This window comes from Rhea pennata, chromosome 5 (assembly GCF_028389875.1).
Source record: "Rhea pennata isolate bPtePen1 chromosome 5, bPtePen1.pri, whole genome shotgun sequence".
NCBI lineage: Eukaryota > Metazoa > Chordata > Aves > Rheiformes > Rheidae > Rhea > Rhea pennata.
Window position 1 is genome coordinate 48122128 of NC_084667.1, and position 12108 is coordinate 48134235.

The 12108-nt window shown below is 39.1% G+C and overlaps 1 protein-coding gene across 2 annotated transcripts in view; it reads right to left on the reverse strand.

Annotated features, from left to right (window-relative positions):
- STON2 (stonin 2) overlaps positions 1–12108 on the reverse strand; it is an 80148-nt gene that overhangs the window by 14807 nt on the left and 53233 nt on the right. The gene's annotated exons all lie outside the window — the stretch shown is intronic.

Consider the following 12108-nt stretch of genomic DNA (forward strand, 5'->3'; position numbering starts at 1 on the left):
GCTTTTTTGATACAAATGTCCTGAAATATAGTAGAAGAATTAACAGACAACAGTTTAATAAATGTAAGCATTTGTGTAATTTTTTAAATGGAAAGAATAATAAACTGGTATTTGATTTGATATATGGAAATGGCAAATCTAGGAAAGAGTCTTTTCTTTTAGAAGTAAAATTATAAGTACCTTCTGCTGCTGCCAAAAAAACATACAGTTGGGTTTACACATATTTGAAGAATACTAAGGTTGTTTGAGAAAAGACAAGTTTTTAGTTTTGTCTATGAGAATATGACTAATAGCAGGGAGGATAAAATAACAACATGATAATGCAGCTAAGCATCCAAAGAAAGTTCCTGAGAACTAGATGAAATGGTTGGTATATCCCAAGAAAAATACTGGAACCTCTGTTACAAAGGCAAATAGAGCATGCTGAAAAATCTTGACATTGCTAGAGAATGGCTTAGATGATAATTTGAGATTTTTCCCATGTTGTCTTTTGAAAAGTTCATGAATGCTAATTTTTAAAATGTAAAGATCTTTCACCTGGCAACACCTCAGTAGGTCTGGGAGAGGGCATTTAAGAAAGTAGTCCCTTACATGAGCAGTTAAGCTCATCACTTGACTCCTTTGCCTTCCTCAGTGTTTAAAAAATTTCTTTCTACAAAATAAAACAAGGAAGATGGCTTGCTGATACAGTGCAGACAGTCTTGCACTCAGACATAAAGTGACTCCTGACTGAGAAAGGTTAGTTCTGCATAAACAAAAGATGTGGTCCAAGTAAAGCAAGTAGTTTTTCCTTCTTGATTGACGTACGTTTCTTTGGTAATGGCTTTGATAGGTGTTTCTTGGAAAATAAAAAAACATTTTAAATTGTCTGAATGACCTTGCAGATTCCAATCTGAAAGGTTGCTTTAGCCTAGCTACAAAACAGAGCAGCAGATTTACCAAGGAGGCAAAGGGGATGGTGGCTGTGTCTCCTTCCCCAGTGAGACCGGTAATGCGTGCACTCTGGGACAAGTCGTGTCAGACTGCCAGTTAAAAAACTTCAGCATTTCTGCATTTGTAAGCAATGGTAGAAAAGCAGAAAGTGTAGACAAACAGAACTTCAGTGAAATCATGGATTAGGTTGTTGTGTAGTTATCTCCCCCAGGAAAGATTATCCTTTCACGTATTTTCTGTGAGGTCTGTATATGGTCACTTCCTTGCATTTCCTTTTCCAAGTCCCAACAAGTGTATCTGACCACTTTTTTTAGTGGTCTGTCACATAAGAGAAGAGCTTGAGGTTTCGTACAAACTATGAAGCCAGGCTAACTTTTGTAAGTTTTGCTGTTTATCACAGCTCTGTAAATGGTGGAGAGTCAGATGTGTTACAGCTGCAGACATCAGTCTAAATTTCCCTAACTAATCAAGACTACAGTGGAAAACCACCACGGATATTAACTGCAATTATCTGCAGCTCAAAGTGCAGAGGGCTACTTGTCAATGGGAAGTTACTATCTATTTATTTTGCACAGAGGATATCCCTGTGAGGATATCAGTTATTTCCACATGCTTTCTGGGTACCTATGCTATCAATCAGCATACAGCAACATTAAAGAAATACCTAGAAATGTGCTTTCCAACTTGCCAGGCACTTTCTTTCCATTACATTCAGAAAGGACTTTGGAGAGGGAAAAAGGGGCAATCAACCCTCCACAGGTGGGGATTATGGGAAGAAACTAGAAGGCCTTGAGTACCTACGGCACCAACAGCCAATAGGTTGGAAGGTACATTTATAAGCATTCTTGCAGATTTTGAGTGTCTCTGCAAGATCTGATGTATGAAAGAGATGGCTGCTCATATAGTCCATGCTCTCTACTTGTGCTGCTTAAAACAACACAAAAATTTAACAACAATCTAGTTCTTGTGCTTGCTGAGCATGTCTACATAAAAGTTATGTTTTTAACTTTGCATTTCACAGCACAGTTAAGAGAGATTTCAAAAACAGCACAGACTAAGTAACCAGTAGAAGAAGGTGCAAGATGAAAGACTAAAGTCATAGACCTAATCACCATAGTTCCCATTCTTATTCCTTCTCCCACCTGACAGGCTTCTCAGATCATGTTGAATGGCTTCATCCTTAAATAACATTTCAGTTTATCATACTCTGTTATATTCTGTCACTGTAGCTGTTTGAACATCATATATAAAGTTAGGTCATGTAAATCAGTGGCCTGATTAAACACAGTGGAGTTTCACCCTAATTCTGCAGTACTTCTCTTCTGAAGTATTAGTCTCTTCTCAGTGGGTTAATTATTGTTTATAAATATGGTTCCTGCTCTTTGGTTAACTACTGCAAATTCATCACAGCAAGTCCCAGAAGAAGTTAAATCATCAAAAGAAGTTAAATTGTCAAAGTCACAAAGCAATTATCACTAGTCAGCTTCCAGCTCTATTTATAACATGATGAATTTCCTCCACATTCAATGAATTTAGCCCATGAGAGTCATCAGGCAGATACTAAACTGAAGACGAAATGCAAGCAAATTATGACTCAGCCTCTCACAGTCAGATTGTAGTAGCTCTCATACTGCAAGGAAGCTATTGAAAAGCACTGTCTTCCCTGTAACGCAAAGAAAATCCCAAAGGACTTCAGAGGTTAGCACAGATTTTGTGGATTTATTTGTTGATGTCTTGCCATTTTCTTATTATTGTATATATACACAAACTTACAGATTTATGGGTATATAGGGCTATTGCACTTCAGGTTTTGGTGTTTACAGTGCCTTACAGTCCTGAGTTACTTATATAGTTTGTGTCTCCTTCACTGACACTTATTCTTCCTACTTGGGGAGGGAAGAGAACATCATGCTAACAGCCTGGCCCAACCATTAGGAGACTGGCATCAGACTACACACAGGAAGAGCAGTAGCTTCAGCTGAGAGCTACATTGTAATCACCTATGTGCAATGCTACATGAGTGTACTCTTTTGGCTCATCTGTTTTCCTTTACGCTGTTTATTCAAAGGGAGAAACTCATTAAACAAAGTCTGAAGTTCAGTCACAGCCCTGTAATTATTCCTTGAGTAAATAAAATGTCCAAGATGACAAAAACTAGTTTGCAACTTAGAACTTTCCTGCATCAATTAATATAATAATAGTTAATATTTTCATTGTATTAAATCCACTGATTATTCAAAGCCTGCCAGGATGCAGCCCTGTTTAACATGCTCTAGGTGACCCTGCTTGAGCAGGGGGGTTGGACTAGATGATCTCCAGAGGTCCCTTCCAACCTTACTGATTCTATGATTCTATGAAACACTCACACATGGAAAAAAAAAATCAGTTTCTGATGTGCTATGGAACAACTGAGGCGATATTTCAGCAACTCAGAATCAATATATATCTAACTCCCTTTTGCTTTCAATTATGTAGTTTGCTTTTGGCTATAACCATAGTTTTGTAAAAGTTTCATACATGTTGTGCAGCCTGTCCTGAGCAGCCAATTAGGTGATCAGAATGTTAGTCTTAGAGAACCAAGCATCTGTAACACAGCCAATGCACAAAACTGGTAAATTAGATTACTACAGCAAATGTTCGTGTTTAACAAATGTATCTAAATAGACACAATAGGATTTTACTTAGAAGTTGTACCAGTAATCTTAGAATTATATTGAAGAAAAAACAGACAAACAGTCCAAAATTCACCAAAATATTTTCCATTTGGAAATTTAATTTGTTGGTTAATGATTAATCCTCACATATGAATACAACAGCAGAGATATACAGCTTTGAAATATAAGTGACTGTGTGCCGGGGGCCAGTGCAAGAATGACAGATGCACAGGAAAGATGGAGTCTCCAAACAATTCCAATTTATAATTTCAACATTAGGTTCCAAATTAGACATAGTTAATTCAAGTCATGGACAAGGCTATTAGCATATTGAAGAAACTGACAGATCTTCATGTCATGTAAGAATTATGTGACTACTTTCTAGAACTTTGGGGTTTAGTTTCTAAAAATATGTGTTCTGCCAAAATTCGGAAAAAAACCATGAATCAGGAAAATAAACTCATATCCTAAAGAAATACCAATATTTCTTCTCAGATGAGAGAGCAACAGGTCAATTCCTTTGTATAGCAGAGTGAAAGGGATGTCAAGGACAACAAGAAAGGATTCTTCAAATACACCAGTAGCAAGAGGAAGACTGGGGAAAATGTGGGCCTGCTACTGAATGGGGCGGGGGCCCTGTTGACAAAGGATACAGAAGGTATCTGTTCTGAGTTACTGAATGCCTTCTCCGCTTCAGTCTTCACTGCTAAGGGAATCCTTCAAGTACCCCAGAGCCTGGAGATGAGAGAGAAAGTCTGGAGAAAGGAAGACTTTCCTTTGGTTGAGGAGGATAGGATTAGAGAGATTAGAGCTCTTCATTCACAAATCCATGGGCCTTGATGGGATGCACCCACAGGTACTGAGGGAGCTGGCGGATGTTGTTGCCAGGCCACTCTTCATCGTCTTTGAAAGCTCCTGGAGAACTGGAGAGGCACCTGAGGACTGGAAGAAAGTCAGTGTCACTCACGTCTTCAAAAAGGGCAAGAAGGTGGACCCAGGCAACTGTAGATTGGTCAGCTACACCTCCATCCCTGGAAAGGTGATGGAACAGCTCATCCTGGATGTAATCTCCAGACATGTGGAGGAAAAGAAGGTGATCAGGAATAGCTAGCATGGATTCATCAAGGGGAAATCATGCTTAGCCAATCTGATAGCCTTCTATGATGGAATGACTGGCTGAGGAGATGAGGGGAGAGCAGTGGATGTTGTGTACCTTGACTTCAGCAAGGCTTCGGACACTGTCTCCCATAACATCCTCCAAGGCAAGCTCAGGAAGTGTGAGTTAGGTGAGTGGACAGTGAGGTGGATTCAGAACTGACTGAAAGGCAGAGTTCAGAGGGTTGTCATCAATGGTGCGGAGTCTAGTTGGAGGCCTGTGGCTAGCGGTGTCCCCCAGGGCTCAGTACTGGGTCCCATTCTGTTCAACTTCTTCATCAATGACCTGCATGAGGGGACAGAGTGCCTCCTCAGCATGTTTGCTGACGATACCAAGCTGGGAGGAGTGGCTGACACACCTGAGGGCTGTGCTGCCATTCAGAGAGACCTGGACAGGCTGGAGAGTTGGGCAGAGAGAAATCTAATGAGATTCAACAAGGGCAAGTGCAGAGTCCTGCACCCAGGGAGAAATAACCCTATGTACTAGTACAGGCTGGGGGCTGACCTTCTGGAGAGCAGCTCTGCAGAGAAGGACCTGGGAGTCCTGGTAGACAAGTTGACTATGAGCCAACAATGTGTCCTTCTAGCCAGGAAGGTCAATGGTAACTTGGGGTGCATTAGGAAGAGTGTTGCCAGCAGGTTGAGGAATGTGATCCTGCCACTTCAGCCCTGGTGAGGCCACATCTGGAGTCCTGAGTCCAGTTCTGTGTTCCCCAGTACAAGAGAGCTACTGGAGCTACTGGAGAGAGTCCAGCATAGGGCTATGAAGATGATCAGAGGGCTGGAGCATCTGCCCTATGAGGAACAGCTGCGAGAGCTGGGCCTGTTTAGCCTGGAGAAGAGAAGACTGAGGGGGGATCTTATCAATGTCTGTAAGTACCTGAAGGGAGGGTATCAAGGGGACAGGGCTAAAGTCTTTTCAGATGTCCCATATAAAAGGACAAGAGGCAATGGGCAAAAACTGAACCACAGGAAGTTCTGCCTGAACATGAGGGGGAATTTCTTGACTGTTGAGAGTGACAGAGCACTGGAATAGGTTGCCTAGAGAGGTTGTGGAGTCTCCTTCTCTGGAGATCTTCAAAACCCGCCTGGATGCAACCCTGTCTAACATGCTCTAGGTGACCCTGCTTGAGCAGTGAGTTTCGACCAGATGATCTCCAGAGGTCCCTTCCAACCTTACTCATTCTGTGATTCTGTGAAAAGTACCTGTAAGTACTCCCTACATTTACCTGTGTTAATATTAGTAAAGAATCTAATTACTATTTTAAATTGTTTATTAGCTTAAACTTTAGGGATTCATTAGTTAGAGGAAAAAGCCTGAAGGCAGAAGACAAAGGTGGCATAACACTTTCAAGAAAAAAATGAGAAGCAGCTTATGTTGTCAATCTTCCTTGGTGTGTAAGCTGAACTGATTTCAAGCCAACATCCAACTTCTCTGAAAATTTTTCATTGCCTTCTATTGTTCTTTAAGCAAGGTTGCACAGATAATTGCAGTTACAGAGTACAGCTCCTCTCCAAAAGATTTAAAATTTTATTACAATTTCATCATACATTATTAAAATTAAACTTTATGTGAACAGTATCATCATTATATTTTGCCAATACATTTGTATCTTTCTTGCATAAAATTTTAAAATCCTGGCTTAATTTCATATCTAGACATTTTGTTTCCAGGGATATATGCAAAATAAACTGAATATTTTAATGAAGACTGATGAAGCCACTATTGCTCATAGTCCCCATATGGCCTATATCAGCCATTCTCAATATTGTAGATGAACAGAAGGCTAATCATGTAGTGGAAGAATTTTCTTGTATAAGAAAGCTAAACATATTTGAAAGTTCCTTAAATTAAATATTATCTAGGAGATGGGAGCAATACAATTAATTTAGCTATCATTTATTTCATCAAATTGGATATAACTATTGGCTATCTCAAAATAACTAATGATGATAAGGAATTTAAAAACAGAATACAATTTTCCTAGTAATAAGTAGAAGACATTATGAACTCTGAGCAAAAGCACTATTTACTACTTAAAAAGCATCTTTCTTTGATTTTTCAGTAAAGAATGCTACCTTGAAGAGAAATTGAATTAAATACATTTTACTCTTGCCACACACTTACAAAATGTGGTATTCTCCTCCTGTGTGCAAAACAGTGGTAGGGAATGTATCCCAAAAATATTACTGAAATCAAGCAAAATATTTAAAAAATCAAGCATATTGATTTAAGCACATTTGAGATTCATTAATCTAGAAAGCACATATTTTCTCTATAGATCAGTTTGTGTTCTTCCATTAGCTGGCCAGAGGGTGGTACATTAACACTGATATAATTACACTAAGTCTTCAAGATTTTTACAAGATTTAGGCAAACCAATGCCTATTCAAAAATGTACAATATATATGACATAAAACTCATGTTTTACAATTAGGAATCATTTCGGCCAAGTTCTGGACTGATCTGAAGTAAGTGGTGCAGGGAACATTAAAACCTGCTGGTTTTTCCTTAAAGCTTTTTTTTATTAAACGTACCTAATATACTCATAAAATAACCATCTTAACAATTAAGCATACATATATGATTCATGAATTATTACAAAGCAATTTAATTTCCATCCTTGATGACATTTCACAGGATATGACTGTTATTTTTACCAATGTGTTGTCTAACCTCATTCTCAACAAGTATGCTCAATCTAGAGGTTATCAAGACTATGAATACACCTCAGTGCTAGCCATTATTACTACAAACGTAATACTCAAGCTCCCAGTTTGACTAGGTAAGACAAAGTCTGCATGTGCAGGGAATGAGCAGAGCCAGGCAATACCAAGCTGAACCTATTCCAACAGAGGTATCAATAAGAAGATTAAATGATGAATGAATTTCTCTACTTCATCTTTTATCCAAAAGAACAAAAAAGAACAAACGTGAACAATGGTTGACGCATGCATGACCTATTTTTTTTAAAGTAGTTCTTTGCAAAGTACATTTGTTAAGATAAATGAAGACTGTTTGCTTCTGAATGTACTTTGGACTTTACTTCAATCCAAAAAGGTCCACTTCACCTCTGATTTTAATCAGCATTATACAGAGCAGATACTTCAATAGTGGAATTGCCACTGAGCTGAAATCATGGAGCTCATGAAGAAATATTCTGGGGGTGAATAAGGAAAGAGAAGTGCTATTGCTAGCCCAAGAAGTTTCAGGAAGCTTGTGATATTTTGGTAAACAGAATAAATCTGTGGCCAACCCTAAAAATGCAAAGACAATGCCGCTCTATCTTTTAGGAGCTGATAACATGCATTAACAAGCTCTTTTTTGCACAGAGCAGGTGCACAGACAATATGGTACTTAATTTGGCAAGCAAGGTGTGATGGACTGATAACAAAGGTTTGCAGACCTCTCAGGCTTTATCTTCTGTGCTTGGGACAACACCATGTGGGATAAGCCTGACCATTGCAGTGCTAAAATACATTATCCCCAAAATACATTATTGCCCAACAATTTTGGCTCCCCACAACTTTTAAAAATAGTAGCACTCATTTCCTGATTCCTCCATGCAAGGCATTTCCTAGGATCAAGTTTTATATCAAGTTAGCAGCTCAATTTCAGTTTGCCAGATTTGCCTGCATATCTTAGGTTATCCAGGCAAGAGGCAATCTAATATTTTTACACTGCCTTTAATCTGAGCAATCTCAAAACAATTTACAAGTTATGCCACTGCTCAGTCATTTTAAAAATCCAAAGACCTGTTTCCTGTTTTCTAATGTAAGGCTCTGGTAAACTTAAACTTCAGGTTTGTATTTTAATCATTTAGTTACCTGATTGACTATAAAGATAGATTTGTTCCATAGACAATACAGCTGATGCGTACCTATAAATTATGGAAGTTAACTGTGCTCCATTGTTGCTGCAGCTTATGCTAGTATTTTTTTTTTCCCCTGTAACATGTTAGGCAAACATTTTTTTTGTTTTAAAATTGAGAGAAAATCATTGATCCATGCAGTGGTAGCCAGTTTGGCCAGTCCTTCCTGACCCAGTGCAGGACAACGCACGTGGAAGCTTCAGGCTACAGTGAAGATGCATCAATTAACATTTGAGGTGCTCAGTGCTAAGGTGAGAGGAGCTGTAGCAAAGCCATGTCTCAGCCTTACTGTAATGTTTCATGAAGCCTGTTTTAAATTCCTACATGGACTTTTGATACAGAACACAAAAGACTAAAGGAGACAAGCTGGAAATAGTGTGTCAAAAATAAAAAGAGCATCTACATTTAATGTTTGAATCCATGTAGATGTCATTGAGGATGCATCTGCCAAAGCAACACCTCCACCCACAACAAAAAATGATAATCACAGGTGTTTGAGAAGCATTATGATGCAAAGGATATGACAGAGAAATGGGCTGAAAAGGCATAGGTGCTAACCTGAACTGTGTCATTGTCTAAGTGACCTTCAGTGAGCAATTTATGTTCTCTGCTATGCAAGTTTCCTCTCTGTAGCAAAGCAAAAATGCTGATATAAAGGAAAGCGTTAATGGCTGTTGTCAAGTGTGTTTGACGAACAAGCAATCATAAACCATGTTAAAGCTTGTGGGCTTTCCAAGGACCATTCAGGATAAATGAAATAAGCAAGGGAGATCCTTTAGGGAATAAAATGATTGGAGACAGTAGAAGCTAGGGCCCATGGCTGAGCAAGAACTGACATATATAAGCCAAGGAATTTCCTTGTGCACTGGCTGCTTGCAAGTATATCTAAATGAGAGCTGGCAGAAAGGTAGAGAAAATTCAGCAAGAATATGGCTTCAACACCAAAGACTGGATGCTTAAGTGCAAGACACTCTGTGAACTGAAAAGAGACGTTCCCTACTGTTTGTTCCTCCTCTATACAAGGGAACAGAGCACTACCCATACTATTTACAAGCAAGAAGGATTGAACTAAAAATATTGGAGTTAAGCTACAAAGACTTCAAGCAACAGTCAGCAAACTACTGTCTCTGGAGATCTCTAGAGATCAAAAGCGGGGGCGGGAGGGGAGTGAGAGGGAGGTATAGTTCCCTCTGCCAAAAAAATGGTTCATACTGACCTAATATCGACAGTGGGCAAAGCTGATCATAGTTAGAATGAATGTCTTTTATCAGCTCTTGATAGCGCTAGGAATTAATGATTTAAAACTTGGTCATTTTTGAATGTGTTTGCCTTGCAAAATCTTAGAAGACCAGAAATTACTATCTGGTAGACATGTTGACAATATTGTATAAAAACAGAGATAAAGAGATTATTAAAGTATCTGTATTGGTTTGCTAGTATTCGATATCTGATTTTACTTCAAGGAGTCAGCAAGGACTAGGACAAAGAAAGGCCTGAGACACTGAGATCAAATGGTAAGGTGGGCTGGAGAACATTTATAAAATAAGAGTTTTTCCAGTATTCTTTGATGAGTGTGGGGCTTGCTCTTCATCCTGTGATTATAAGAGTAGGAGGATTTTTGTACCCATTCTTTTAAACTGTACATCAGAAAGACCTAAATATTTGCTCAGGAAGAAATGGGTTGATAAAACTAAAGCCTACGGGGGTTGCTCAGAGATCCCAAATAAGAAAAGTTTTGTATTGCATGAAAATATTGACAGAAACTCTGGAGGAAAAAGCTTTACCAGCTCAGTTACTGAGAGCTTGGAAAGCAGACTTTTGATCTAACAGAAACTGGAAAATGTTTGTTATACATAGATGGGCACCAATTTGTTTCATAAGCACTCTTACTCTTTATCTTCCAAATCTATATTATGCCCTTGCTGAAGTGGTTACAGGGTTGAGTCAGGTTTCATCTGCATGGTGATTTTTCACCTATTGAGGACTTTAAAGATGTGTTTTAGATCTATGCTAAGATGTTTTCTGGACACAGGACATAAAAAGGAATACTTCCACTAGCAGTAATCTGACTTTAGCCTCCTTTATGGTAATATTTAAAGACTGTTCTGAGTTTTTGTCCATCCATGAAAATTATAGTCATGTTACAAGGGCTACCTTAGAAAGTATCTTTCATAGCATGGTTATATCAGCAATCATAACTGAAAAGTCTGCCCTGCCAGGCTGACTAGCACAACCATACTAGAGACAGTCTCACAACTTCAACCAGATTCTGGAACTGATGGAGTTGATCCAGATCACCTTTCATATGTATGTAATGAAAGGGATCTTGAGGATGAGTAAGGATACAGAAAGCTTGTGGGCATGTTCACCTAAATCTAGTTTAGTTAACTGCTCCTGCTAAAAGGCAGTTTAGAGTCTTGTCACTTATCTCATGATACTATCGGTACCTCATGTCTAATCTCAAGGTAATTGCCCACAAGTCCAGGAGGCACTATTATACGAGAATTACTCATTTGTGATGTATTGCTCTGACTGATCAGGCCATTCCCCAGTTTGCACATTCAGTCACCAGCTCTTGGCCTCAGAGTCCCTTAACATAGCCTTTTCCTTCAGCCCAGGCACCCATCATAAAAGCCCAGTTCTTGAACAATTATTCATGATTGCAGGAAATCAACAGAACTGAATACTGGGCTGTTATCTTTCTTATGTCATTCAGAGTTATTTTTCCCTTGTGTGTGTGTGTGTGTGCGCGCGTGTGTGTATGTGTGCGTAGCTACCACAGTACACAGGGTTATTTAGGGCCACTCCACAGAAGAAGCCAAACAGGAATGATCCAGCAAGTCATTTCTTCCTCTCTCCTCTGGCCCACACTGGTATGTTTACAAAAAAGAGTTAGGCATGAACCTCACTGCTAAATAAGAGAGTCTTACCAGAAGTGTGAAGGCTGAAAAGAAGCAAACCATGATATTTTCATAGTGGTCTGTGGCAAGAAGTGAAGAGGAAATCCATGCTTCCTTCCTCTCTGCACAAATTCTAACTTCCTATATTCCCATTTCTAGCAGGCACCTTCTCTCCCAAAATACAGTTCTGCCTGTGAGCAAAACACAGTATGCAGTGCCCAGATTCCCTTATGCTAGTCCTGCATAGCTCATAAGCTATGCTGATTTCTTTTCTTGTTAAGTCCTCAGCTCCCTCCACCACCACATAGCTGTGAATCTCCTTCTTCCCCAATGATGGTCTGCATTCTTTTGAGAGGGAGAGGAATCTGCCTCATCATCTCTTTCTTTGCAAGATTGAGACAAAGAGCAGAGAACATTAAAATAAGCTTACGGAGAAGCAGAATATCCAACTATCAGCCATCTCAGTGTGGCGTAAGAATTAAGTGCCATATTTATATAGCATGTGTGCATATATATGTACCCATATATATGTGCATATATAGTGTATATGTATATATAAATGTGTGTGTGTGTGAAAGGAATAAATTGTCAGCT